The sequence below is a fragment of the Pseudophryne corroboree genome, chromosome 9 (assembly GCF_028390025.1).
Source record: "Pseudophryne corroboree isolate aPseCor3 chromosome 9, aPseCor3.hap2, whole genome shotgun sequence".
Taxonomy (NCBI): domain Eukaryota; kingdom Metazoa; phylum Chordata; class Amphibia; order Anura; family Myobatrachidae; genus Pseudophryne; species Pseudophryne corroboree.
Genome location: NC_086452.1, coordinates 209,740,740 through 209,767,623, shown reverse-complemented (window position 1 = coordinate 209,767,623; position 26,884 = coordinate 209,740,740). Strand labels below are relative to the sequence as shown.

The 26,884-nt window shown below is 44.5% G+C and overlaps 1 pseudogene; it reads right to left on the bottom strand.

Moving 5' to 3' along the window:
• Positions 1-24,231: 24,231 nt before the first annotated feature.
• Positions 24,232-24,350, bottom strand: LOC134961974 (5S ribosomal RNA; annotated as a pseudogene).
• Between the last annotated feature and the right edge of the window lie 2,534 nt (positions 24,351-26,884).

The following is a 26,884-nucleotide window of genomic DNA, read 5'->3' as shown; positions in this document are numbered from 1 at the left end:
TGCAGGAGCATAAGGCAAGAATGTCGACTTACCTGCAGTAGCATCCAGCCCATCTCCAAACAAGGCCTCACCTTTGTACGGGAGAGCCTCCATATTCCTTTTGGAATCTGCATCAGCATTCCATTGGGAAATCCACAACGCCCTCCGCCCTCTGAGATTGCCATGGTAGCGGCTCTTGATCCCAAGAGACCACTATCTTTCATGGCTTCTAGCATATACGCAGCAGCGTCTTTGATATGACCTAACATTAGGATTATCTCGTCTCTATCTATTGTGTCAATTTCTGATGACAAGTTTTCTGACCACTTTTCAATAGCACTACTCACCCACGAACAGGCAATGGTAGGCCTTAAAAATGTCCCATTTGCCACATAAATAGATTTCAACGTAGTCTCTAACTTGCGGTCTGCCGGCTCTTTTAGTGAAGCCGTCCCAGGGGGAGAATCACCTTTTTTGTTAACCGTGACCGGGCACTGTCTAAAACGGGAGGTAACTCCCACCTTTTCCTGTCCTCTGCAGGGAAAGGGTAAGCGACCTGAATTATTTTAGGAATCTGAAATATCTTTTCAGGGTTTGCCCAGACTCCCTCAAAGAGACTGTTTAGCTCATGAGATGGAGGAAAAGTTACATTAATCTTCTTTTCTTTATAAAAGTAAGCCTTCTCCTGTGGTAAAGGAGGGGGCTCTGTAACTTCTAACACCTTCTTTATAGCAATAATCATGTATTGTATGTTTTTTGCTAACTTTGGATATATTCCCCTGGAATCACTAGTGTCGACACAGGAGTCAGAGTCCGTGTTGGTATCAGTTTGTACAACTTGTGCAAATGACCTTTTATGTGACCCAGAGGGGTCCCCTGTTGATGAAAAAGCAGAACTCTGAAAAATCACATCTTCAACAGATTTTCTCCAACTTTCTGCATGAGACTCAGACTTATCCAATCTCTTACTGATATGATTCACACTATCACGTAATTCTTTCACCCATTCAGGCTCATGGTGTGCTGGCAGCGCCACCACATTACAACTCTGTGTCCCTAAAATGGCTCCCTCAGGGAAAGAGCTCCCTGCCTCAGACATGTCACACATGTGCACAATCACACCACAGACACTGCGGGTCTTATAGGGGACAGACCCACAGTAAATCTGTCAGAAGGACACAGAAGGGACTTGCCAGTTCACAACTCAGCACTAATGTAAACAATTGCTGTGTATCTACAGAGACCTTTAGCGCTTTTATATGCCAATTAAAGCACCACTTTTCACTCTGCCCCCCCTAATATACACCCTGATACTTGATTCAGACGTGGAGGAGGGCAAGCGTGTCCTCTCCCTGCAGCTTGCCTGGAGAAAATGGTGCTGAGCAGCGCTGGCTGACTGAGGAGGAAAGCCCCGCCCCCTGCAATGGCACATTTCTTCTCAGAAAACATGAGGTAATATTTATACTGGCGGGGGTGTAGGATTGTGCCACGGCCCAATATGCTACCTTTTTGCCAGTCAGAGTAGGGTTTCATGCTGCCCAGGGCGCACTCCCCTGCGCCCTGCTGTGCACTGTGTATGGATAGCCTGTCCACGCAGCGTTCCCGCTCGCTGCGCGGTACCTTGAGCCGTCACGATGACCGGAGATCCCTCTTGCAGAACTCCAGTAATAATACTCACGCGTCTTCTGACTTCTGGCTCTATTAGGGGGGTGATGATGTGTTGTGGGAGTGAGCGCATAGCCGCAGCTAGTGTTCAGTTCCCTTCAGGAGCTAGTGGTGTCCTGTCAGCAAGAAGTAGAGCCATGAAACTCTTTAGGAAGTTGGTTCCTACTTCTTCCCCCTAAGTCCCACGCAGCAGGGAAACTGTTGCCAGCAGTCTCCCTGAAAATAAAAAACCTAACATAAAGTCTTTTAGTGAAACTCAGTAGAGCTCCACTAGAGTGCGACCAGTCTGCCTGGGCACATTTTCTAAACTGAGGTCTGGAGGAGGGGCATAGAGGGAGGAGCCAGTTCACACTCTGGAAAAGTCTTAAAGTGCCCATGGCTCCTGTGGAACCGTATATACCCCATGGTACTGAAGTGGACCCCAGCATCCTCTAGGACGTATGAGAAACATCTATTTATTGCAAAAGTTATTGCAAATTGTTGTATAATTCTACTTAGTAATGTTTGACTAATGCACTTGCATCTTTTTTCTCTTTGTATGTGGCACTTTAAGCTACAGCAAGGCAGCCCCTCCCATTACATGTAGTTAGGATGTGCAGTCTAGATTACCTCCCTGCAGAACAATGTTGAATAAAACATCAGCTCATGGTGATGTAACTGATTAGTAGAATGTCATCGATGAAACTTGTAGTGATTTGCCCACATGAAGGAAAATAGCTGTCATTCCATACACCACCTGAAGTGGCAAAGATAGGCTCAGACCATGGACACTTTTTGCTCAACATGATAAATACCAGTAGAAACAAGCCCAGGTCAAAAGTGATTGACCAACACAGTCATGCATCTCCTGCAACTTACCAGGCACATTCTTCTCCCTGTAAGTGAAGTACTAACAGTGTGACTTTTGTCACCTCCAAAACAGACATATCCAACTGAAAATTATAACACTGAAGAACAAGAAAAGTCCAAGGGTGTCTGGGGCAGCATGTGTGTGTCATACAGACCACACTTTGAAACTAAGTTCTATCCACCCACAATTTATAAATCATCTGAAAATGTGAGTATGTATGAGTTGAGGATGGAAATTTAGATGTTGTTGATCTGAAACAGGATGATAATTGTGTACCTGACAGAGAGGATTATGATGGTGATGAATGTCTCCATGTAAGGCAGCCACCAGTGGAACCACCTCATGCCCACTATAAAAGCATTGTTGTCATGCCTGCCCACAAGACCAAAAAGTGATTCATCCCAAAAAGTGTAATCATGTGCAATAAGAAGTCCAGTAACAGTTACCAGCAGCATGGGTCATTTCCTCATGCAATCTTCACTGCCAACACCCTCATCTTTAATCACCAAAGGAACATTATTAAGTAGTCTGTTACCATAGGATCAATCTGACTCCTGTAATGCAATTCATAATTCCCAAGAATCTCTGGTTACTATGGCAGCTGCTTTTAGGGGTAGATTATCATCTAAACAGGTGAACCAGGGAAATCCTAGTTTCCAACAGTTGTTTTCAAACACTCATTTGAAATTGGAAGTACAATATGACATCTACAGTATCATCCTGTTGCACAGTGAATTACCTAAGCCATGACAGCCATGATGGCACGGGATCTGTGTCCCATATCTGTAATAATTGCAACAGGTTTCAAATTAGTTCAGATTACAAGCAATCAAATTGCCTCTCAATTCTATTTTTCTCAAACAGCAACCCCACAGCTATACAGGGAGGTCAAAGCCAAAGTGATTGCTTCCCTTGAAAAGCGCATTGTACCCACTACCCACCTAACTATGGATATGTGGACAAGTGGCACTGGTCATACAAAAGACTACTTGAACCATGACAGTTTACTGGATAGGTGTATCACACTCAGCAGCAGTGCCAGCAATAACATCAGCAGTACCTTAATCACCCTCTTCATTCAATCAGCATGGTAATGCTAGTACACAGTGCCAACTCAACTCATTCACAGGCAAGTTACTTTATGTTATATTGACTTCACAAAGACATGGTGCATAAACTTTGTAATGCTATATTCAAATATCTTATCCCACTAAAATACTTCTCTGGATTTCTCATATCTGATAATGGAGCAATCAATGAATGGGAAACGTTCACTACATGATGACTACATTTTGCCAACAATACATGACCCTAGATTTCCTGTAAGTCCTATGCCATGTCTTTTTTTTTTTAAATGACCCAGATCTTAAGATTTGTAAAGAGATCCTTGTGAGAGAGTTGACCAAGTCTAAAGTGCCACATCCTCTGCTTAAGCTAATACAAGTGCTGCTATTAGTAGTAGTAGTAATAATAATAATAATAATAATAAATAATAATACAAGTTAAAAAAAATAGTTTTTCACAGAGAATGAATCCAAAAGTTGTTATAATGTCTGGGCAGACTTAATTGAAATACCCAATTCTGACAGTGATAGCTCTACTACATCTCACTGTGATGCGGTGTCAATTTGTAGAAGGAAGAGGAATACTTTAATGGCAGTAAAAAAATTGTACATCACAGAGTGCCCACTGGAACTGTGGGAGAAAATGCAGGAAATCTGGAGCAAATAGCACACATTAGGTATGGAGTACTTAAGCTGCCCACCCTCCAATGTGTACTCTGAGTGTTCAGCACACCAGAGAACATTGTAAGTAGAGATGTGCGGCTGGCACTTTTCGTGTTCTGTGTTTTGGTTCTAATTCCACTTTTGTGTTTTGGTTTTGGCTTGGTTTTGCCAAAACCACCCATTTGTGTTTTGGTTTTGGTTTTGGATCTGGATAATTTTTGAAAAAGAAAAAAAAATGGCTAAAATCACAGAATTTGGGGGGATATTTTTATACTACAGTATTATTAACCTCAATAGCATTCATTTCCACTCATTTCCACTCTATTCTGAACACCTCACACATCACAATATTGTTTTTAGGCCAAAAGGTTGCACCGAAGTGGCTGACTAAGCTAAACGACACAAGTGTGCGGCACAAACACCTGGCCCATCTAGGAGTGGCACTGCAGTTGCAGACAGGATGGCAATTAAAAAAACTAGGCCCCAAAAAGCACATCATGTAAAGAAGTAAAAGAGGTGCAATGAGGTAGCTGTATGACTAAACAAAGTGACACAAGTGTGCGGTACAAACACCTGGCCCATCTAGGAATGGCACTGCAGTTGCAGACAGGATGGCAATAAAAAAAACTAGGCCCCAAACAGCACATCATGCAAAGAAGAAAAAGAGGTGCAATGAGGTAGCTGTATGACTAAGCTAAGTGACACAAGTGTGCGGCACAAACAACATGGGACGTGCTGGAATTTGCCCAGATGTAATACATGCACAATATTGGTAGCACAGGAGAGCGTGACCCTAAACCACACACACACACGACAAAGCCTGTAAAATTAATTTGGATAATTATAACCCTTTTATTTGGAGCTATTATAATAATATGCAGCACAGGCGAGCGTACCCCTACAGCACACAGGGCAAACCCTGTAAAAATTATTTGGATAATAATATCAGTAATGTACAGTATATAAGCCTTTTATTTGGAGTAAATAATATACAGCACAGGACACCACCACTGGACTTATGGCAGCACAAGACACCACCACTGGACTGATGCAGCACAAGACAGCACCACTGGACTGATGAAGCACAAGACATCACCACTGGACTGGACTTATATGGCAGTACCCCTGGAGTTGTACGGCAGTGTCAGACAGGATGGCACTTTAAAAAACTAGTCCCCAAACAGCACATGATGCAAAAAAGAAAAAGAGGTGCAAGATGGAATTGTCCTTGGGCCCTCCCACCCACCCTTATGTTGTATAAACAGGACAGGCACACTTTAACAAATCAATCATTTCAGTGACAGGGTCTGCCACACGACTGTGGCTGAAATGACTGGTTTGTTTGGGCTTCCACCAAAAAAGAAGCAATCAATCTCTCCTTGCACAAACTGGCTCTACAGAGGCAAGATGTCGACCTCATCCTCATCCTCCGATTCCTCACCCCTTTCACTGTGTACATCCTCCTCCTCACAGAGTATTAATTTGTCCCCACAGGAATCCACCATCACAGGTCCCTGTGTACTTTCTGGAGGAAATTGCTGGTAAAGGTCTTCCCGGGGAAATTTATCATTCATTTTGATGAACATCATCTTCTCCACATTTTGTGGAAGTAACCTCCTACGCCGATCGCTGACAAGCTTACCGTCTGCACTAAACACTTTTTCGGAGTACACACTAGAGGGGGGGCAACTTAGGTAAAATAAAGCCAGTTTGTGCAAGGGCATCCAAATTGCCTCTTTTTCCTGCCAGTATACATACGGACTGTCTGACATGCCTACTTGGATGCTCATATAATCGTCCACCATTCTTTCAATGGTGACAGAATCATATGCAGTGACAGTAGACATGTCAGTAATCGTTGGCAGGTCCTTCAGTCCAGACCAGATGGCACCGCCAGTGGGTAGGCTTGAAAATCCTATCCTTTACCTCTCAGCACCAGTTGCAGGAGAAAATAAAGGAGAAGCTGTTCACGGGTCACATTCCGCTTGAGTTGACAATTTTCTCAGCAGCATGTCTTTGAACCTCTGCAGACCTGTGTCTGCCGGAGAGATACAACGTAGGCTTTAAACCTAGGATCGAGCACGGTGGCCAAAATTTAGTGCTCTGATTTCAACAGATTGACCACCATTGAATCCTGGCAAAGCGAATGAAGGGCTCCATCCACAAGTCCCACATACTTTGCGGAATCGCTCTGTATTAGCTCCTCCTTCAATTTCTCCAGCTGCTTCTGCAAAAGCCTGATGAGGGGAATGACCTGACTCAAGCTGGCAGTGTCTGAACTGACTTCACATGTGGCAAGTTCAAAGGGTTGGAGAACCTTGCACAAGACGGAAATCATTCTCCACTGTGCTTGAGTCAGGTGCATTCCCCCTCCTTTGCCTATATCATAGGTGGATGTATAGGCTTGAATGGCCTTTTGCTGCTACTTCATCCTCTGAAGCATATAGAGTCTTGAATTCCAACTTGTTACCACCTCTTGCTTCAGGTGATGGCAAGGCAGGTTCAGAAGTGTTTGATTGCGCTCCAGTTTTTGGCACACAGTGGCTGAATGTTGAAAGTGGCCCACAATTTTTCGGGCCACCTACAGCATCTCTTGCATGCCCCTGTCATTTTTCAAAAAATTCTGCACCACCAAATCAATTGTATGTTCAAAACATTGGACGTGCTGGAATTTGCCCAGATGTAATGCACGCACAATATTGGTGGCATTGTCTGAATCACAAATCCCCAGGAGAGTCTAATTGGGGTAAGCCATTGAGCGATGATGTCCCATAGTTTCCGTTAGAGGTTGTCAGTGGTGTGCCTCTTACGGAAAGCGGTGATACATAGCATAGCCTGCCTAGGAAAGAGTTCGCATTTGCGAGATTCTGCTACTGGTGCTGCTGCTGTCATTGCTGCAGGAGGCAATACATCTACCCAGTGGGCTGTCACAGTCATATAGTTCTTAATCTGCCCTTTTCCACTTTCCACATATCCATGGTTAAGTGGACAGTGGGTACAACTGCAATTTTTAGGACACTGAGGACACTTTTCTGACGTCTCTGTACATTCTCGGTATCGCCTGCCTAGTGAAGTGGAACCTAGATGGGATTTGGTACCAGGGACACACTACATAAAACAATTCTTTAAGTCCCACTGAACTAATGGTGGATACAGGATGCACGTCTAACACCAATATAGCTGTCAAGGCCTCAGTTATCTCCTTTGCAACAGGATGATTGCTGTCATATTTCATCTACCTCACAAAGGACTGTTGGACAGTCAATTGCTTAGTTGAAGTAGTACAAGTGGTCTTCCGACTTCCCCTCTGGGATGACGATCGTCTTCCAGCAGCAACAACAGCAGAGGCAGCAACAGCAGCATTATGCGTACCACTCAAGGATCCTCCGGAGAAATCACAGTTAGGAGAGAACTCCTACGTCTTGCCAGTGACATGGCCTGCAGGACTACTGACGTTCCTGACTGAGGAGGAAGTTGATGTTGAGGGTGTTGGTGATGTGGCTTGCATGAGCTTGGGTACAAGAGGAAGAAGGGATTTAAGTGTCAGTGGACTGCTTACGCTCTTACTCAAAGTTTCATAACTTGACACTGACTTCTGATGATTGGGCAGCAGGTGACATATAAGGGAGGATGTTCCTAGGTGTTTAACATCCTTACCCCTACTTATTACAGATTGATAGAGGCAACACACGGCTTGACACCTGTTGTCCGGATTTGTGGAGAAATAATTCCACACCGAAGAGGTGGCCTTTTTGGTATTTTGCCCAGGCATCACAATAGGCTTATTCATCCCACAGACAACAGGTGTCTCCCCCGGTGCCTGATTTAAACATACCACATCATCATCAGAATCCTTATCGTCAACTTCCTCCTCAGCGCCAGCAACACCCATATCCTCATCCTGGTGTACTTCAACAGTGACCTCTTCAATATCAGAAATTGGACTGTGGGTGCTCCTTCTAGCACTTGCAAAGGGCGTGAAAATGGTGGAGGGAGCCACCTCTTCCCATCCAGTGTTGGGAGGGTCAGGCATCGAAACCGCCGACACACTTGGACTCTCCTTGGGGATTTGTGATACCATCTTAGAACGCACAGTTCTTTGCTGTGCTTTTGCCAGCTTAGCTCTTATAATTTTTCTAGCAGGAGGATGAAAGCTTCCATCGTGATGTGAAGCTGAACCACTAGTCATGAACATAGGCCAGGGCCTTAGCCGTTCCTTGCCACTCTGTGTCATGAATGGCATATTGGCAAGTTTACGTTTCTCCTCAGACCATTTCAATTTATTTTTTGGGGTAATTTTACTGAACTTTTGCTTTTTGGATTTGACATGCCCTCTACTATGACATTGGGCATCGGCCTTGGCAGACAACATTGATGGCATTTCATTTCACTGGACATATGGCAGCAGAGGACACCACCACTGTGACTGAGCACTGGACTGACTGATGCACAGGACACTACCATTGGTCTGATGCAGGACAACACAGCAACACTGTAAGGGACTTATTATACAGCAGCCCTGGACATATGGCAGCAGAGGACACCACCACTGTGACTGGTCACTGGACTGACTGATGCACAGGACACTACCACTGGTCTGATGCAGGAAAACTCTGTGACATTGTAAGGGACTTATTATACAGCAGCACTGGACATATGGCAGCAGAGGACACCACAACTGTGACTGGTTACTGGACTGACTGATGCACAGGACACTACCACTGGTCTGATGCAGGAAAACACAGCAACACTGTAAGGGACTTATTATACAGCATCACTGGACATATGGCAGCAGAGGACACCACCACTGTGATGGGTCACTGGACTGACTGATGCAGCTAAGACACTACACTGGACTGAACAGCACAAGACAGCACTATATTCGCCACTGCACTTTCCCACCTGCACAGACACTGAGGATGGCGACACATCCTCTCACTACACTCTCCAGGACTGGAGTGAAAATGGCGGCGACGCATGGCTCTTTATATGGTATCCAAACCCGCGAGAATTCAACAGCGGGATGATGATGTTTTGCCTCGTTCTGGTTTCTGAGTCAGGCGGCAAAACCTGAGCTGGACTCAGATCCGGGCTCAGTTAGTGAAGTTCGGTAGGGTTTGGTTCTCTGAGAACTGAACCCGCTCATCTCTAATAATTACAGGGGTGCTGCTGTATTTAATCCTAGGTTAAACTAAAGCCTAGAGCAGAATATGAAACAAGCTTCAACGTCACAACTAGATTTGTGGAAACATATCGCGGCAAAGGTGGAAATGAAAATTCCAAGTTTGACAAAAAAAATTCCTATAAAGTGGGGCGAGACCATATTTGTGGCCAAAGTCAGTCAGACTCAGAATAGACAGAATCATAATCCAGTGGAATATGACATGTCAACATCTCCTACTTCATTTTCTCTGGCAACTGACGGAGAAAACTAGATTTTCCAAACACACCTATGTCTATATGTCTGCCATGTAATTCCAAGGGTGCCCTGCCTGAACCCGCTCATCTTTAGTAGATATATCTTCTAGTGTGCACTGTGTACTCAGCATTAGAGAGAGGTTCTTCTCAATTATTTCATGTTAGGGACTCAAATGAATGGCTCCAATTAGTCAACCATAATTTTGATTTATTAATGTTCAACATTTTGGGATTATTTACAAGATGCACATTTGTTGTAGAGGGTTCTTTTCCTTTATTTTGTAAATGTTTTCTCCTTAATAATTCTACAATGTAAGGGCTGCGTAAGGTTATCACAAGACCTTGCGGTGTTAGAAGAACAGAGTTTCAGTGATCTTGCATTGCGAAGTGAAATCTCAGCTATCCATTACACTGCAGCACCAGATGGTCCAGGAGATCCTGTGAGTCCCAAACAGGTACTGAATAAGGGCCCAGTATGGAGTCTCATGGTGGCTTACAGCCAGGAATCTGTCTGGCTTGCCAGGCTAAGGATTGCTGGTGGCACAGAGGTTAGCATTGCTTCCTCCCACAATACTACTTGTAGTATGAAATGAGCTTGGGCTGAAGAGCGGTAAGCTCCACTAGGCCAGGGGCTCAATAACAAAACATTCACTGCACAGTCGTGCTTAGCACTGTACCAAACCCACCCGAACTCATCTTGCCCAATCCGGGGCGGCTCACGAGGGGCTGCTAAAACATCTAAAGGGCTGCTTTATTTAAAAATAAAATATGAATAAAATAAACAAGACACACAGGTATGCTCATAGGTGTGTTACTGAGACACACAGGTATGCTCACATGTGTGTAACTAGGATCTGTCAAAAATGAAAATAAGGCATCTGCCTCAAAATACGTAAATAAAAATGCAATAAAGAAATGGAAAAAAAAAAAAACCACGACATTTCCACAAAATAAGTCGCCAGACTCCGTGGAGGAGAGAATATCCACTCTTGATCCTGTGGTATAAACCAGTTTATATGAATCCCATCATTAAATCCAAGATAATCGTAATCCATAAAAATGGAGAAGGGGGTACAAATTTGGAGGCTTTGGCCCCTAGTTTTTCAGTGAAGAAAGCCTGTGTGTTGTTCCTGATTGAATGTGCCGCTCTAATTTTTAATCACCTCCTTGACACTGGCCTCTTCCTCTTGCCTCTTCTCAGAATGGTATGTTTGTAGGTAGTTATGATTCGGAGAACTTGGCGAGCTTTTAAACAGGGGAACCATCTGTCGCTGAAATGATGGATTTATTAAACTGTGCATGTTCTATTTAAACAATGTAAGGGTGGGTGGGAGGGCCAAAGGACAATTCCATCTTGCACCTCTTTTTTTCTTTGCATTACTGTATGTGCTTTTTGGGGCCTAGCTTTTAAAACTGCTATCCTGTCTGCCACTGCAGTGTCACTCGTAGATGGGCTGGGATACGATCATTAGGTCGACACCACTTAGGTCGACAGTCATTAGGTCAACCACTATAGGTTGACATGCATTAGGTTGACAGGGCCACTAGGTCGACATGGTCATTAGGTCAACATGTACTAGGTAGACAGGTCAAAAGGTCGACATGAGTTTTTTACATTTTTTTAAATATTTGGACTTTTTCATAGTTTACGAGCCATGTGGAATACAATTGGGAACGGTATCCTGTGCCGAGTGCAGCGGGAGTATAGCGAGGTGCCTTGCCCGAAGCATGGTGAGTGAAGCGAGCCATGCGAGGGGACACAGTGCACTATTTGGGGTTCCCCGTCACTTTACGAAGAAAACGACACCAAAAAAAGAAAAAAAAACTCATGTCGACCTTTTGACCTGTCGACCTAGTACATGTTGACCTAATGACCATATAGACCTAGTGACTATGTCGGCCTAATGCATGTCGACCAATAGTGGTCGACCTAATGACTGTCGACCTAAGTTGTGTCGACCCAACGACCCATACCTGATGGGCCACGTGTTTGTGCCGCCCACTTGTGTCGCTTAGCTTAGTCATCCAGCTACCTTGGGGCAACCTTTTGGCTTAAAAACAAAATTGTGAGGTGTTCAGAATAGACTGGAAATGAGTGGAAATGAATGTTATTGAGGATAATAATACTGTAGCCACAAAAAAAAAAAAAAAAAAAAACCTGTGATTTTAGATCCAAAACCGAAACCTGAAAGGGTGGTTTTGGCAAAAAGGAGATCCAGATCCAAAACACAAAACCTGAAAAGTGTCCGGTGCACATACACCTTCTTTACACCATGTAGCATGAGACGCCTGGCGCAAGTGAGCAGTGGTGAGTGGTGTAGCGTCTTTTATTCATGCAGATGTGAATCTTAGCTGTGACTGAGAGATGCACTTGCATAAAAAATACACTAAACGCAAGCCGAATTGCATGGGACCTGGCAGGGCAAGAAGGGATGTTTGTTGCTACCGCCTACAATAATGTATGATGACACAATGGGGGTCATTCAGACCTGATCGCTCGCTATTTTTAGCAGCACTCCAATCAGATATTTGCCGCCTATAGGGGAGTGTATTTTAGCTTTGCAAGTGTGTGATCGCATGTGCAGCACTACAAAAAAAGTTTTGTGCAGTTTCTGAGTAGCTCAGAACTTACTCAGCCTATGCGATCACTTCAGCCTGTTCTGGCCCGGAATTGACGTCAGACACCCACCCTGCAAATAATTGGACATACCTGTGTTTTTCCTACCACTCCCAGAAAATGGTCAGTTGACACCCACAAACGCCTTCTTCCTGTCAATCACCTTGCGATCGGCTGTGCAAATGGATTCTTCGTACAATCCATTGACAGCAATAATCAGCTTTGTAGCCGTACGACGCACCTGCGCATTGCGGTGCATATGCATGCGCAGTTCTGACCTGATCGCAGTGCAGCGAAAAATCCTTGTGTGCGATCAGGTCTGAATGACCCCCAGTGTCCTTGCACCTTTGGACACAGGGATGTACTGTACAGCAGGGAAGGACATTGTAGCGGTTTTCGCACAAAGGCACATAAGTTACTGTGGTAAAAGACCGCCTTGGCTGTGTACGTGTCCAACTCAGAACCAGACATGTTATGTCAAACTGGTTCCATGAACATTGCTGTGACAAGATGAGTGTCCACTATTCTGTCATTAATATTGTGCTGTATCTCATCTCACCCAGGGAATTGGCTACTTAGTATGTAAGTCAGGCATTCCCAACCGCGGTCCTCAAGGCACACCAACAGTGCAGGATTTAGTGATATCCAGGCTTCAGCACAGATGGTTAAACCAAAATAACTGAGGTACTAATTAAGTCACCTGTGTTCAAGCCTGGAAATCACTAAAACCAGGACTGTTAGTGTGCCTTGAGGACCGAGGTTGGGAAACACTGATGTAAGTGCAAGCAGAGAGATCTGAATTGAAAGGTATCTGTTGTTCTCAAGTGTGACATCACCAGACTTTAAAGCACCTGTAACCATAAAAGGTAATAAATGAGACACTAGTTATAATAACAGTGAATTAGAACTGACCAATATCTATGTTGCAAACTGACAGTGACTCCCAATGGAAATGGTAACTTATACTTGGACATGAGGAAGGGTGCATGGAGAGTCTCAGGAGTTAAGTAGTAGTGATACATTTTCTGGGCGGGAACTGAAGTCGAAGTTGCAGCTTCTGCCAGGTATAGCATGGACTCATAGGCAGATTAAGGGGGGGATGCAGGGCATACTGTACCCGGGCCCTCCTTTGTCAGGGGGCCACCCAGCCAGAGCACACTGACATCACTAGCTTTCCCTCTTAAGCAGCAGCAGAACCAGCAGCCAGAATGTGAGCAGGACAGTATGCAGTGAATGCAGAGACACAGGAGTATAATGTTTCATGAGCTACTGATAGAAGGGTGGAGATAGCTGTAAGTGACACAAGGATCCCAGCTTCTCCTCCTCCCTGCCTGGGTGTCTGAGTCTTGTGTAAACCGTTATGCAACTAAACCATTTGGGACTAGAGATAGAAACACACACAGTCCTTCTGAGCCCTGTCCCAGTGTGTAAGTAGTACAGAGGCTGCTGCTATTCTTGCATGTGACAAGATAAATTATTTTATTTTTCTATGTGTATTTTAAGGTTAAGTTGTCTTTGTTCAAGAAAATGTTATATAATAGTCTTTTAAATAGGTGGAGCGATAAACAGTACCCAGCCATTATTAAACTATTACTTAAAACTAATATAGACCATTAGTTTAAATTTAATATACACAATCTACTGTAAACCTCCCACCATGACCCATTCCAGGAGGGACAACATGCTCTCTTCCTGGCCTTCCTTCTTAATTTATGATTACAATCACCTGTGTTGAAATACCTTTCTTATCAATTAAATAGTTCAACATAGGTGACGCCAATCATATATTAAGTGGGAAGTCCAGGTGGAGAGCATTTTGTCCCTCTTGGAATGGTACATGTTGGGAGGTATGCAGAATCTAATATACAACCCCCCCCCCACCTTCCACCGGGGCCCCCCTGTTTAAAGTGCCCTCGGGCACCCCCAAGGCTTGATCCTTGCATGGACTTACATGTACCCCACGGATGGAGGCTGACTGACAACCGAGTCTCTACTACAGTAACAGAGGGTAAGCAGATGGGATAATCATGACTGAGTATGAACAAACAGCCTCCCAGCAGGGCAACAGAAATGGGATCTGTCTTAGTGATATTTCTCTTAGCAACTTCTCCATGCTTTTACATTGTTACTTTGTGTGCAGTATAAAACAAAGGTGCCAGTGTAACTTTGCTATTGTGTCTTTCCTGAGTGATCTGGGACTTGCAGGGTACTGGGATACGATGCTTGCTATAAACAATTGCCTTTGTCAAGTTAGCAAGGCGCACATAAACTCAGTATCCATTCAGTCATAATGAGTTCAGTTTACTCCAATGGTTTAAACAGTCAACTATTCTAAAACCAATACAGTCTTTGGGATGTGGTAGAATTGGAGATTTGCAGCATAAATGTTCAGTTGACAAATAATTATGTAATAGAGCACAGTTTCTTCAGGGTGTTCTGGTGGCAAAGATGGGTCCTATATAGTAACACAGGTTCTGAAAAAAGGACTCACAGGCAGGTATTCCGGTTACAAGTTACAACACAGCATCTTTACTAGTAGCAGACACTGTAAAGAGTATATTCAGGCTTGGGCTTGGTCACACAGATAAAAACAGAAAAATAAAAACACAAACATAAAAAGTCCTAGCACTTCTTGTGCTCCATCATCAGTCCCATGTAGTGGCTTGCAGCTACACACATGCCATGCTCTCAGGCTCGGCAAATGTCCATACTCCCTGGCGCTGCAAACTGATCCCTGCTCACTGGCCCTTAATAGGCATTAAAGCCATGCACTGTTGGTAAATTGGATTTTTAAACCCCTCTCCTGCACCTGACTTCCTGCTGTCTCTGGGTGAGCTGGAAAACCTGGAACCTCTGTTTCTCCAGCTGCGCAACTCAGAAAGCCCAGAATTATACATTTCCACTGAAGGTGCAGATTTTATAAACTCTCCACTGCAGGTCTTGTTTTCCTTTCTCTTAAAGGGAGCTGATCCCACAGAAATGTGGTCAATTGTGGCGTGACATTAGAGATAGATAGATAGATAGATAGATAGATAGATAGATAGATATGGATGTATATTAAGGGGCGCACAGGAGATACTGTATCCTGGGTCCCCCTCGGGCACTCCAGCTGGAGCACACTCTCACATCACTAGCCCTCCCTCTTGGGCAGCAGCAAAACCAGGCAGTCAGAATGCAAGCAGGACAGTATACAGTGCAGGCACAGGAATATCAAGTTTCATGAGTTATCAATGAAACTTCCTGATCAGAGGAATGATAGGAGGCGGGAAAGAGCTGTAAGTGACACGGGGATCCAAGCTTCTCCTCCTCCCTGTTGGGGTATTTGGGTCCTGTGTAACCTGTTATCTAATGACAGCATTCAAGTCTAGAGAGAGAAACACACAGTGTCCTCCTGAGTCCTGTCCCAGTGTGTAAGTTGTACAGAGGCTGCTGCTATTCCTGCATATGACAAAATACATTTTTTATTTAATTTTTATTTTAAAGTTGTTAAAGTTGTCTTTGTTCTACTACAAAAAAACTTTATAAAATATTTGCCTCTCAAATAGGTGGAGCTATAAACAGTACCCAGGCATTGTTAAACTATTAGTTTAAGTCTAATATACACCATTGGTTTAAATTTAATATACACAATCAATACCTCCCAACATGACCTATTCCAGGAGGAACAAAATGCTCTCTACCCTCTTACCTGAACTTCCATCCTCATTGATGGCTGCAATCACCTGTGTTGAAATACCTTTCTTATCAATTAAATAGTTACACACAAGTGACAAAAATCATATATTAAGTGGGAAGTCTAGGTAGGGAGCATTTTCTCACTCCAGGAATGGGTCATGTTGGGGGGTATACACAAATCTAATATACATTCCCCTTCCACAGGATCCCCCTCCCCGTCTTAAGTGCCCGGGGGCCCCACCAAAGCTAAATCCGACCCTGCATAAGATGACTCTTATTATCCTGGGCAGTTAATAACAGTAATGCTCATTTTGTTTGCTTACAACAGTGATACAAACTTTTCAAAATTTGGATTGTACAGTCCCTGTGCTTCAATGTGATTATCCCAAGTTAGGATTGAAAGGATGGGATGTTCTCGATTGGAGAGAACATATTGATTGGTTGTTTACTATGGTCGCCTATCAGATGTAGTTTTTTCCAGCTCACATCCAATAATCCATCCTTAAAGTCCCTCTCTCCCCACCCCTTTTCAAACAATTCTCAGATTGTAATGTAAATGGAATATGCAGCCCCTGCATTATACAATATACTGGCTTCATTGGTCGTGAAAGTGTTACTTTCAATGGCTGTCACCTCTGCTGAATAAACTGCAGTGGGCAAGATATATTTATATATATTTAAAGAGATGACTTCAACTCCGCAGGTCCCACAGGGGGTGACTGAATACTCAATTCAGACTAGCTCATGTTTTATTAACTCTCCTTTATGTCCTGTCTCCCCATTAAACATGACTTTTTAATTGTAACCTGCCCTTGGCATTTTCTCAGCATTAGATAGGATTCTCCCACTTGCAGATGTTGAGCACTTTTATACTGCTGGCACGGCAGGATTTACAATCTTTTCTGCCCCTAATCCAATTTTCCAAAGCACCCTATCATTGTTTCATGACTTTTATATTGCAATATTAATTCCCTTGTCTTTAGTCACTGTACATGTATATAAACATTATGAACCTGCAGACAATGCTTTAAATAAGTGTATACACACATAGATAATTTTGAACTGAAATGTACTGATAGAAGCATTAATACCAATATTTAATACAGCAATAATGCAAATGTAAATAGGGTAAATATGAAAACAGAAACATAATCTGCAGTATTAATACAAATTGAAAAAATATAGCATATATTAACAGTCCCCTGGGTTAAGTTTCTAGGACACATCTGTTAAGTAAAGAGACATTTTCATTGACAGGGGCCCATGACAAAGATACCAGCAGATAGTGTATAATAGTTAAGTTTTTATAAAACATTTTTATTATGAGCCTTGTAAGAGGAAAGTGCGGGGGAAGGGGGTGGGGGATAAAAAAATCTATTTTATTATCCGATTTTTTGGTAACATAACATACAGCACATCACAAACTTTATTTATTGTGCTGTACATGTGTAGTTTGTTGCGTACCTCAAAAACACAGTGTCTTCCCCCAATCCGTAGTACTGTTTTCTTGTGCCATTAGTATTGGGCCTTATTCATGTTTGCACACAATGGCCCAATGGCCAATTCATGCAACAGATAGATAATGAACAGACTGCGCATGTGCTGCGAATGTATCAAGATACCACTGCAATCTTGCTCACAATGAAAATGTAATGAAGAAGTGATTGATTGTAAAGCGCAACGGAAGTTGCTGCGCTATATAAGAAACTGTTAATGAATAAATAATAAATAAATAATTGATAGGAAGTGACCGTTTGGGGGCGTTAACACGGAATGGTTGGAGAAACGCAGGTGTCATTCCATTCTCAAGGAGTGTATCGCCATTAGCTACAAGCTCATACTTGCCCTGTGCTGAGCGGCCCGCAGTATGTGAGGAGATGGACGCGGATCTGGCTGCATATGCAGCAATCTGTGTCCATCTCTGAATCAGGTCCATAGTCTGTGAAGATGTATGCAATTGCAAATTAATATGTGATGGCTCCAGCGGGTATCTATTTTAATATCTGGGAGACAGCTTTACTTGCGAACATTAGCAATTCCATAGCCGAGAAAATTGCATTGCAAATGCATTTGCGTACAAACATGAATTACAGTGTAGGCTCATTATTCAGATCCCAAAGCAACTGCTATGGGATGCGCAAAGTAATGATTATTGGTGTAGCCCACTCCGCACACATTGAAATCACAGGCAAAATGGCCGCCATGAATGCACAGTAGGGATTTAGTCTCTGGAACATTGCAGGTGCCAAGGAAGCAGTGATAGCACCTCCAACTACATCAGAATCAGGCCATTGTCTCTTTGGAAGATTCTAAATATGCAACATGAAAGTTATCAATAAAGTTCAATTTTTTTGCTGTCCAGGCAGAACTTTCACAACTGAGTTGTTAGCAGCCACTATGGGGCACAGATGTATGTGGTGCCCATAAATACTGGTTCACCCACCAAAATTCCCTACTCTGCTGTTCTGTGAATTATCTGTACAAATGCCAGCATCCACACTGGTAGCAGAATGGACCAATGGATAGAAGACTGGACCAGCAGGACCATCCCCTACATTTACTATGGTGCCCCCTGATGATGTGATAAAGTTATTTAGTGCCTGATTAAAAGATGTCTGCTAATACTGCTGCAGCTGTGTGTGTATGCGTATGCAGTGACTGTGTGAAAATATGCAAACACCATGGGCACCCTGATTTGCAGTGAGTATCCCAGGTGCTGCATACAAAGATGCTGATCAGTCAGTTATCAAAGTTCTTAATAGCCCTATGGTCACACAGTATGGCCGCAAGAAATAAGAGGCTGTAGTCATTGCAGCTTTTTGCCGCCTTCCCTGTAACGTTACCCAAATGGTCCTTGTGAATAAATCTTTTCTGTGACCGCTTTCGCAGGACTATCGGGGCACGTGCAACATAAACGCATATGCAAAAGTACAGTACATGCTCTCAACACAATACAGTCCGCAGTTACTAGCATAAGCATGGGTATGGATCATTAGGTTGACCCTAATTAGGTCAACTGCCAATAGGATGACCCCTTATGGTCGACAAAGAAAAGGTCGACATAGTCATAAGGTTGACAGGTAAAATGTAGATGATGAAAAAGGTCGACAGGTACAACATGTAGACACACAAAAAGGTTGACATGAAAAAGGGTTGACACACAAAAGGTTGACCCAACTTACTCATACTGGAGAAAAAAAATGCTGATGCATACTCTAAGCACGAAGAACACTGATAGTAAAAATAATTTTGATAAACCCTCACAATTAACATGGAGTATAATTGAAGTTCTTAGCACACATTTGCGCAAATATGTGGGCCCATGTACCGCGGCCAGGTGACTTCATTAGATGGGTCATTTATCATCAACATACTCATAAGTATCAGATACATAAATTTGTCCCTAAACTTGTTGCACTTTCATACTGTAGTAGCATCCTCCATATCCATGTCCGACTCTAAACCATTACCAGCCTTACTTTTAATACTATTCATCCTCACATTTGCAGAGGGTTAAGAAATGGTAAGAGGCTTTTCTAGGATTACTGTATCAGAATCAGAAATGCCAGACTCAGACATAACTATTGTGGACAACATTTGACTCTCCTCAGGGATTAGTGATGTATCAGAGCACACAATTTATTCTTCAGCCTTGGTGTACTACTTTCTTTGTGCAATGTTTTGTCTGTTTTAAAGGTGACACATATAGACTCAGATCCAGAAGCTGTTAAAAGGAAGGTTGCAGAAGATGCCTATCTGTGTTTGGCCCTGGTTTCACAATAGGGCTTTTATTACATGTAACAGTAGCAGGACCACCACTCAAAATGTAAGGCCCATATTTAGAGGTAATGTCTTCTTAACCACTGTAAAATGCTGTTTTGTTTTGAGGTGCCCATTTGTGCACCTTCTTTCCCCTTAACCACCTCTAGTAATCTTGAAGAAGTACTATGACTGGCAGCAGCCAGAGCACTAGCACGGGGTTACTCCTGCTCTTCTATAGCCTGATTCATGATTTATTTTATTTTTTAAAACCAAGACACTAGTAATGCTACTGTAGTTGCATTTACCTGCCACAATACTAAGAACATACTGTACAATGAGAAAGGAGGGATGACTATTGCCTTTACCATGTAGTGTTATTTATTAAAAGACTGGAGCAAAACATTTTTTTTCCCACTGATAAATTTGGGGTGCAGATAATGAGGATACCACACACCCATTATTATTAATATCATATAATATACGCTGTGTCACAAATTTAAAAGCGTGAAAACATTTCTCTAAATTTTAAAATATCAGGAAATATATATATATATATATATATATATATATATATATATATATATATATATATATATATATATATATATATATATATATATATTGTAACACTGTAGGGGTGCAAGGCGCCTTTTCCTGGGGAATATGGTAGCACGCAGCAGCTGAGGAACAACACAAGTCCAGTTTCTGGTACAACTGACCCCGGCCAGTTTTATTGAAACAGAAAATAAAACAAACCCCAAAATAAAAATACCTTGCCTGTCCGGCACTAACTAAACATAAGATATTCCTAACTGTCACTAAACAAAACACAGAGTTCTTCAGTACATACTGTATAGCTTACTTGCATCAGAAAGCGTGTCTCTCACATACAGATCCCTCAGCCTTCCCAGGCAGTCTGCCCATACTAATCAGGTTAGCAGCACTATAACACACTTACACAGCTGAAACCCTGATTAGCCCTCTGTGAGGCCAAAGACCCGAACTGGGCCCAATGTCTAGAACTCGCCGTATCTCTCTCTCAGAGCCTTTACCCAGCTTTTACAGCAAACTGAAAAGGTTCAGACAAAACAAAAAGCATTTTTCCTAGAAGTTAACATTTTCTAAAACATGTAAGACAAGAACCTGGGACAAATATACCTGCCCTCAAACACTATCCCAGTGTTCTTGTCACAATATATATATATAGATATATTCCACTGGTCGAGCTCTCCCTTGTTTTTAGATCTGCACCGGGTGCCCTTGCATATACTGTGGAAATACAGAATGGCAACAGGCATGGCACTCCTGGTGTCTGACACAACACTCGTTACAGGCAAGCATACTATGCAACATTTCAATGCCGGTTTATTCGAGGCAATTTCCTCAGGCTAAACCATACATACAATAGATCTTACCTTAAATAAGGCATTTCACCCTGTGATCAGCGGTGTCTGGAAAGTGGGACACAGCCCAGGCCGGGTGGCGCATATCCGATGACGTCAGACATAGTACGTCATCCTCAGTGCTCCCATCACCATAGTTACAACAATAACATTGTATGGGCACAATCAAGTACAAGCATAATTTAAATATAAGCATGTGGTTAAAAAATACATCAATACCAGTCCACTGAACACTTACTCGCAGTATAAAAAAAACATGACATGTGCTGTATATTCATAAGATAACATACTCCATTCTGTCACACATATTATGCATTATGATACTAACTGCATGATCAACGTCATATGATACGCAGCTATAATAATATACCCATCGGGTTACATGGACTTATGTGTATATCTAAGTAGACAAGGGACAACTAGACATCATTACAGGAAACTATTATATCCATGATACTCATTAAGCCCCCTGGATGCACTGTATTTAAACAATGGGTCCACTGGGCTTCCAACCTTAGCAGTATGCCACCATGATCAACCTGGTCGATCATACGGTATCTTAAAGTGGTCAGTGGGTGTCGTGCTTGGCAAAAGAATCTGGCGACTGGTCCCCTTGGTAATAGTCACCTTGTCAAAGTCGAAAAATCAGGATTTTGGTACTTACCGATAAATCCCTTTCTCCGATTCCACAGGGGCCACTGGAGCGTAGTTACAATGGGGAAATAGTAGGCAGTAATTGGGAGCTGGCACTTTTAAATTATAACACTGTGGCTAGCTCCTCCCCTACTATCTCCCCTCCAAGCCAGTCTACGTAAAACTGTGCCAGAGGAGAGCTGGAATAAACAAACCGTAAGGTAGAGGAGGTTAATGAAGCCCTGTAAACCAGGATAACACAAACCAAACCTGGAACAGAACCTAACAAACAACCGGCTAGCCCGAACTCAACAAGCAGTCATATGGTGAACTGCAAACCGTTAAGCAAAAAACAAGGAGGAACAGCGCTGGGCGGGCGTCCAGTGGCCCCTGTGGAATCGGAGAAAGGGATTTATCGGTAAGTACCAAAATCCTGATTTCTCCTTCATCCACTAGGGGCCACTGGAGCGTAGTTACAATGGGGACGTCCCAGAGCTCCCAAAACGAGTGGGAGAGCGCTGAGAGTCCTGTAAAACCGCTCGGCCAAACTGTGATGCAGAGGCCGCACAAGTGTCAAACCTGTAGAATTTGACAAAACGAATGTCGGTCCGACCAAGTAGCCGCCCGACATAAAGTATTCATGGAGACCCCACGGGCAGCTGCCCACGAAGGTCCCACAACGCGCGCAAAGTGCACTGAAATGGAAAACGGAGCCTCCCGAGCAACCGCCAAGAAGACTTTCTGATGGTCAGATGTATCCAACAGCCCAGCATATGCTGGGATCCCGGCTATTTAGTACGGGAGCATCGTACAGAACAAAGAAGAAAAACCCTTAGTCGAATAGCCTAAGACCTCTGTAGAGAGAGTCGGCGAGCCCTGACAACGGTCAAAGAGGACTGAAAAACACTAGTGTCAGATTTATATGAAAAACGGACATCCCCTTTGGAAGAAACGACCGCTGAGGCCGAAGCTCAGCCGGGGGAGTTGCCAATAGAGTACTCCCTGAAAGAGAGCCCGAACTTACGGCCACCAGGCTAATCTCATTTGGAAGAAAACCGAAAAAGGCAGAGACCTAAAATTCAGGTCAATGTGGTTTGAAGCGCAGTGGAGCAAAACCTCCCAGAGAAACCAAAGATGACGGCTGAATGGTAACTGAAAGAAAGGGAAAAACCCCTTTTATCCTTATTATGTCCCATACAGTTTTCCAAAAGTGGCAAAAGCGAGAAGAGGTAACAGACTTCTGAAATCGGGGCCCAGTAGGCCTAACCGAACTCTGAGGTCTCGTGAACAGTCACACGGTTAAATGAAACCAGTGTAAGATTGAACAAAGAAAAAGGACCCTGTTGAAGTAGACAGTCCCGCAAAGGTAGGAGTCAAGGCTCCTCTACTGACAACAGGTGCAGGGTGGATCTTCAAGACATGCGCGGCCAAACTGGAGTCATTGGGAGGACTAGCGCGCATTCTTCCCTCACGTGTTACAGAAAGTGAGGTAGAAATGGAAAAGGAGGAAATATAGACTAACCAGAAACTCCAAGGAGCCGTGAGGGCATCCTCGGCTACTGCCGCCAGAGCAGACGTCCGAGAGTAGTAAAGGGTTGAAGAGTCAGTCGGAACACCATGCGGTCGATCCGAAATCTCCGCCAACAGCGGATCAACTGACAAAACTCCGGGGGAATGTCCACTCACCCGGGTGCCTGACCTGGCGGCTTGACCTGGAATGAAGACTGTTGTTCTCTGCTCAGAGGAGAATGTAGGCGACCTCTCTCAGCGCCGCAACTTGACTGAAGAGAGGGGGGAACTAGTCCCGAGAAGGAAAAATCCTCTGACGGACCGAGTTGAGAACCGTCTACAAGGAGAATAAATGGGACCTCCGATCAGAAGATCCTGGAGCCTCCGGATATTCAGAAGCAACCTAATCTGCAGAGTTGGCTTCCAGCAGTAGATTGTCCAATTAGGGAACAAACGTCACTCCCTGCCTTTGAAAAAGAGCCATCCTGTGATCTTCATGAACCCAGTGGGAGCGGAAGAGAGACCGAATGGAAAGGTCTGACAGTGGAAATTAGTATCCTGTACTACGAATCGGAGAAAAGCCCGATGAGGAAACCCATAGGAAATCAGTAAACCGGCATCCCTGAAAACAAAGGACGCGTAAAACCCCCTCTTTCCTACTGAAAGGATTCTAATGCCAGAATAGGCCTGGCCGAGCCAACTGGCTTCGGCACGGGAAAAGAAAACAAAGGCCTGAGAAAATGCCCTGATTCCAATGATGCGTGAAAACAGGGATCAACACCCCTGCGGTTAGAAGCATCTGAAGCGCCGCCTGCAGTCTGACTCTATTGCCATCGTAAACCGGCCGACCCATGGCGTGGGACCCCTGAGACGGTTGGACTCCAAAATAGAGTCTGTAACCGCTCAAGCATACCTAGGTCTCCCAGAAAGACCACAGACATGCGCCCACCCTGGGACCTCCCAAGTGGTAGGAAGGTCTGACCTGCGGTGTAAAGCCTTCAGCATCTGGTATTCCCAGGCGGTCTCCCATCCAAGTACTTACCAGGCCTGACCCTGCTTATCTTTCGAGATCAGACGAGATCGGGTGTGTTCAGGGTGGTGTGGCCGTTGTTGGAGGACCTACAGTCAGACTGGTCAGAGGATGCTGTACCTCTGCTTCAGCCTTTTAACTTGAGATCCCCTGGTGACGGAGATACCGCCCCTGTCATGGACTTGAAACCTGGGAAGGGCACGGAAAGATCTAAAGGAAAGACCGGTAAAGGTCCGTCTTGGAGCTGGGGCAGCAGTAGGGGAAAGAAAAGTGGACTTACCCCCAATGGGAGAAATCATGCAGGAAGTTCCTTCCCGTGGGCTCCATGTTCGCCTGTCACCGTCGCAGCCCCAAAGGTCGTTGGGTTAAGACAGCCCAAGCGAAAATGCAGGCTCTGAGTATACAGATGTCCTTGGAGACCTCAAAAGAATATAAAGCAGAATCGTGACTCTGATCTGTCTGAAAGAATCAGTTTATCCTGATGCAAACCATCCTGTAACCTAGAGGACAATTGTTCCACAACCTACCTGCTCCGGACAAGGTAGAACCCCTGCTGCTGCAAATGTCTCTCAGATGGATCCCTCAGCAAGGTTGCCTCAGGAAAATGGCAGCCTGTTGGACCGGCGATACATCGAGGGGTATACCCTTGGAGAGGTCTAATATCGTTTCCTGCTGTCTGCGGGAAAAGGATAGGAAAACAAACATTGTTTGATACCTGAAATTGTGCATTCGGATGTCTCCAGGCCGCCTACCGGAGCATGTCCAGCTCATCCGAAACTGAACAAGTCGCTGTCATTTCTTCATTGGCGTCAAACCCCGGGGGACCTGAAGTGTCCGACTCCTTTACCTGCAGTACCAGACGAACTGCTGTACAATGCGCCTCGATATCCTGAGATACTGGTTCAGACTACACAGAAACCAGACATCATCAGTATCCTGGACAGCTCTTGCCTCCTCCAAGAGAGGCCTCTCATCCGCAGTCGTGTAAAATGGAAGGTTAGCAACCTCCTTTTAGAAATCTGGAGAGGGGAAATGACGGACAGGGTCCCTGGTTAACAGTGACCTTACCTGCGTAATGCTGAGCTGTTCAAACAGGAGCGTGCTGTAGCTGCGTTAAGGGCTGAACAGATGGCTGCCCCGCACAATCCCTACCTAACAGGGATTTCTCTGATTGTCCAGGTGATATGAACGAAAGGAGAAAAGGTGGGTTAAAGATGCGTAGCCCTATGTAATGTCTGCACTATAACGTGCAGTGACAGATACATTTCAAATAAACCTTCTGAAGCAGCGGAGACCTGCACCGTAAATATCGATTGTAGTGGGAAGTGGGTCCTGAACCTGGTGCTGGATACTGCTGGAAACTGCTAGGCAGTGGCTCTAACCACTTGGCTATTACCGCCACTGCTGCACTGCGGGACAGGAGTCTTAGCCACTAGGCTATAGGAGCTTTAAAGTAGGTTTTTGTTGGGATCCCAACCCTGGTCCCTGTGTTCAGATGTCCCCGCTACTAGCGTACTTGTCTGATGCCACACACATTCCCCAAATTACAAGTGAAACAAAGGAATAATAAAGGGAAGGAAAACCTGTCTCGGAGGCTCCGATGGTCCCCAAAATGGCGGTCAGCCAGTGATAAAAGCCGGGGAGAAATGTTATGTGGCAAGGCGGAGCTATGTTAACTCTTATAACTGAACATTCAATATACATGGGACTTTATCTATTTGTCTCTGAGTATGCAAGATTAGCCCACTAGGCTACAGGAGACACTGCAAATATCAACCAAGGTCTGTACCTGGATGTGGCAGAGGTTTCCCCTGCAGGGAGGAAATGGCCGCCAGAGTGAAATTCCTCTGGGCTAGGAGATAAAATCAATATAGTGGATAACTGGATTAGTGCTGAGCCACTCTGACTGCATAGTGTATATTACACTCTCACCAGCACCACCTGTCTGCACTGCCGCACAGCATAAAACATGTGCCCCGCATTAATCAATGAACTCAGATAAATGGCCACTACACTATAACAGCGGCCGGGGAGCGGAGAGCGCTGAGCCCGCTGTACAGAGCGGGAGTTAGCTCCGCCCCCCGGTTATGGCGCCTTATTTAAAAACTACGTTTACCAAAGCGGGAAGCGCCCTGTACCCCCAGGTGGTCCTGCGAGTCGCAGCCGGGGAGCGGGGAGCGCTGAGCCCGCTATACAGAGCTGGCAGAGCCCTGTGTCTGCGAGCCGCCTCCGGGGAGTGTTGCGCTGTACAGAGCGCGAGTCGCCGCCGGGGAGCAGGGAGCGCTGAGCCCGCTATACAGAGCGGGACTTAGCTCCGCCCCCTCCGTACAAGGCGCCAAATTTAAAAATTGCTTTGCGCTCCAGCGGGATCCCTGTGCCGGCTCTGTGAGTCGCGATGAGCGGAGATCCGTGCGGGGGGAGCGGGGAGGTGAGCCACAGCCACCGGAGAGTGGGGGGAACGGAGGGGGGGGCCGCACCTATTGTTGTAACACTCAGTACATTACAGCCCCAGAGAGCCCTTCTGGAGTGGGTTGTACAGTTTCAATAAAAAAGTGCATTGATAACAGCCACCTCAAATAAAGTACAGATTACTCACCACTGCTGCTGTTCTTGGTG